Here is a 4,395-nt window from a genome sequence, read left to right on the forward strand (position 1 = left end):
GCTGCCAAGTTTAGCCTTAACCATGACGGCAATGCTTGAGGCAGTACGTAGTTAATGGAGCGTTCACACGAAGCTTCCGCCCAATAAACACAAATGTTTGAAAAAACTGAATTCAACAATTTTTCACACATTTTTCAAAGGATTGGGCAATATTCAAGTTGAGAAATTGTCCTTCAGTGTTTTTGGTGCCAATTAATCCCTATTTCCAAGCAGTTGGAATTTTATACTGGTCATGGGACTGGGTTGTATTTAGTTGGTAGCCACTTCATGCATTTGTCTTTCGAACACAATGAACCCACAATGAACCGGTTTAAATGTCTCTGTCATATACGGCGTTCTCACCAAGCCTGTTTTGGGGTTTGAAATGTTTTCCCTTTATAAGCACTTCAAAATGAGTCGTTTTCGCCATACTAAAAAACAAGTTCAAAACACAAGTTTTCCTCCAAAACATGTCAATTTTAGAATGTTAACCCACCTAATTTGGAATATACCACGAATAACATACCCTATTCAAAATATATGTCAAAATATTGAAATAAGTTTCATAGAAAAAAAGAATAAACAAAGGCTTTTAAGAACATGGACATGTGAAAATACATAAAATTTTTTTCCCTTTGCGCTCGCTGTAATTATTTGGACATTGGGTGCATATATGTCAATTTCGAGTAAATAGCAATAGTGTTAATTAACACCTTTCTGGCCCATTTGCATCTATAACAGGGACAGTTCTATTTATTAAGTTATATTTTTCCTACATTTGTCCATTTTGTACCAATATCACAAACATTTAAACTGACGTTTTGAAGGCATGTGTTCAATGGCGTTTGTGGCTGAGTGTGTTAAGGCGTTCTGTTATAGTGCCAGTAAACCCAAGTTCGGTGCGAAAAAGTTGTTCAAATAATATAATAAGAAAATAAAAGTAAAATAATAAACTTTGATAGAAATAAAAAGTAAAATTGGTGGACAAAAATTGTTTTTTGGACTGTCTCTCTAGCATGTCTATTTGAACTGGGTTGAAAACAACCGGTTAAAGGATTGCTTTCTAGGTATCTATCTGTCAATTCCCTGCCAGCATTTCAAAGTTCCATTTCATCCTCATCGCTACCACAGACTCGTAAGTGACACTGCAACAATCGCCAACTGTGATAGTATTTTGCCATCACTATTCGCATGAACGTATTTTGCCATCACTGTTGTTACAAGAGCCATTTTATATTTTGTGAAACACCAAGCACAACTAGCCTCTTATAATTTATTTAAATAAAAACGATAATGAAGTGCTGAAAACATAGTTATTTCGCTTAAAATGATGAAAGGTATATTGGTGAACAATTTTTGACTTTTCAAATGGAATAAAGTGATAGTTTTTCAAATATTTTTCCAGACACGCTGCCTCCATTGGGAATAAAAGCACTGGCTGATAGACGCTACAACATCCCTGCCAGCATTTCAAAGTTCCATTTCAACCTCATCGTTACCACAGACTCGTAAATGTCACTTCAACCATCATGAAAAGGTACATCAAAAAGTACATGCAAGTAATTTGCCATCCCTACTGTTAAAAAAGCCATTTTTTTTGTGAAACGCCAAGCGCAACCAGCTTGTTATATTTTAATTAAATAAAAACGAAAATAAAGTTCTGAAAACATAGATTATACGCTTAAAATTGTGAAAGGTATATTGGTGAACAATTTGGTGATTTTCCAAATGGAATAAAGTGATTGTTTTTCAGATATTTTACAGACACACTGCCTCCATGGAATAAAAACACTGGTTGATAGACGCAGCAACATGTAACTCGCTACTTGTAACTCAACATCATCATTAATGCCAAAAATTATGTTAAATGTAATGTGATAGTGGTATAAATGTTATATTTTTAAGAATTTGTAAATGTTTAATCAAATTAATAAATATCTAAACAAACGTGTTTTACTCGACCACAATGATTCTTTTACAACTATCTTAAAATGCACTTTTTCTGATTGTTTGGAGGGTCCCTTATTGGCGTCGTTCTAAATTGATCTATAAAGGCACCTAATAATTGCACTCATGCGAAACATTTTTGTAGTAACTTGGCGTGGTACAACTTCTCAATAGTGACGGCGCTTTTCCGACGAGTTTTTGATGTCGTATATGATTGTTTTCGACGTAGTGGGGATTCTCAAAAGAGTCCCCAAATTCAAAAAATGTTGGCAGGGATGTAACTTGGAACTTGTAACTCAACATCAAAATTTTATTAATGCATAAAAATATGTTAAATGCGATGTGATAGTCGTATAAATGTTATATTTATGAGAATTTATAAATTTTTAATCGAATTAATAAACATCTAAGCAATCGTGTTTGACTTGACCACAATGATTCTTTTACACATATATTAAACTGCACTTTCTCTGATTGTTTGAAGGGGCTCTTATTGGTGTCCTTCTAAATGTATCCATGCACTCATGCGATACTTTTTTGTAGTAACTTGGGGTGGTACAACTTCTCAATAGTGACGGCGCTTTTCCGAGGAGTTTTGGATATCGTGTACGACTGTTTTCGACGTAGTGGGGATTCTCAGAAGCGCCCCCAAATTCAAAAAATGTTGGCAGGGTTGATCCTTCCTATGACAACTCCATGTTAATTTCACCGGTTACGTCACCGATTATAGGTTAAACCGTTTATAAAAGACAAGTGAAACGACCGGTTTGGGACCAGTCCCACGAACTGAAGGGTGTTGAGAAAATCGGGTTCTCTCAAAACAGACCTAACATTCAACAATAGAAATCAACACTTTAGCAATAATTTCTCAACTGGTATCCTCAAATTGAAATGCATTGCCGCTCTATAATTTTCGTTGTGAGGCAAATTACACATTTGTATAAATGTTAACCCTACTTCTAACTGAAAGTCAAAATTCTAGGGATTTTGTATAATTTTTTCATTTTCGAAAAACAAAAATAGATAACAATATCAAAAAATAACGAAATCTATCATACTGTTACGAATTTCTTTTCTTTTATGTTCTTTTGTTTGCTTACCGAAATGTTAGTTCTTACTCTCTCATAGAATAGCAACCCCTTTGCTTTGTTATTCTGCATTCTCATTTCATCTCATTGTCTATTGTCATTGTTGTTGTAGTAATGCGAGCATATATCTATGTGAGTGTGTATGTGTTTGGCAGCCACCAGATGAATAACTTAATGGTCGTAGATCCTTCTAGCATTGTCTAAGAACGTTCTGGCGTTGCCAGAATATTGTAGTGCTACCAGAATGTTCTCGTATTGCCACACCGTCATATATAAAAGCGCTCGCATGCAGCTAACGAGTCAGTCTTAATTAAAGCGTCAAACGAATAACTTCAGTGTGAACGAATTGTAAAGTGTGAAGTCATAGTAAATAAATTGTAGATTGTCGTTATTTAAAAGAACTGTGTTTTAATTGTCGGGTAATTAAAAACGCCTAAATATAAAAACGTAACAGTTGGTGTCGGAAGTGAAATAACGAAAAAAAATCTACAATGAAGTTTAATGAGCTTCGTGTGGAAGACTTAAAAAAGGAATTGAGCAAACTGGAGCTGCCGACAACAGGCAATAAGGCCCAGCTTCAAAAGCGTCTACTGGAAGAGTTTGAACGGCGTAATATGGACATTGCGACGCATGAGTTTGATTATAAGGAAGACATTGATGAATCAATACTCGTCAATACAAGCAGTGTAGAAACTCCATCTGTGGCTTCGAGTGTTGTGGATTACACATCAATGCTCAATGTTTTGAGCAAAATGATGGAAGAAAATTCTAGAAAAATGGAAGAAAACGCTCTAAAAATGCAAGAAAATTCTAGAAAAATGATGGAAGAAAATTCTCTTCTTTTGGTGGAGAAATTTGACGAAAATTCTAGAATTCTTAATGAAAAGTTACAACAAATTTCGGAAGGTATGGAGAAACGCGTAGACCACATTGAAAGTCAAATTGTGGAATTGGATAAGAAATTTGTGGTTCACGATGAAAAATTTCTACACCTTGAGAAAAAATGTCAGAACTAGAAATGAAAGGTGGTCCAGTGCGCGTAATCGAGGGCCCAAAAATCAAAACTCCTGTTTTTGATGGCTCATCTTCATTTGATGTTTTCAAATTCCAATTTGAGACGGTGGCATCCAGAAACATGTGGAATGACAACGACAGATCAATTGAACTTCTGTTGGCATTGAAGGGTAATGCTGCCGATGTAATACAAAGTATCCCAACTTCTTCCAGAAATAACTATAACGAAGTAATAGCTGCACTACAACGCAAGTATGGTGGAGAACATAAGCAAGACATCTTTAGAATGGAATTAAGAGGTAGAGTCCAGAAATCAAACGAGACTCTACAAGACTTTGCAACAGAAGTTGAGCGGTTGGTGCTACTG

General features: G+C 35.3%; 1 long non-coding RNA gene across 1 annotated transcript; it reads left to right on the plus strand.

Moving 5' to 3' along the window:
* The first annotated feature begins 1,377 nt into the window (after window positions 1-1,377).
* On the plus strand, window positions 1,378-1,926 carry LOC142222113 (uncharacterized). The gene is made up of 2 exons (XR_012718260.1): window positions 1,378-1,675; window positions 1,733-1,926. It is a non-coding gene; the product is annotated as an uncharacterized LOC142222113 (long non-coding RNA).
* Window positions 1,927-4,395: the final 2,469 nt, after the last annotated feature.

This window comes from Haematobia irritans, chromosome 1 (assembly GCF_050003625.1).
Source record: "Haematobia irritans isolate KBUSLIRL chromosome 1, ASM5000362v1, whole genome shotgun sequence".
NCBI lineage: Eukaryota > Metazoa > Arthropoda > Insecta > Diptera > Muscidae > Haematobia > Haematobia irritans.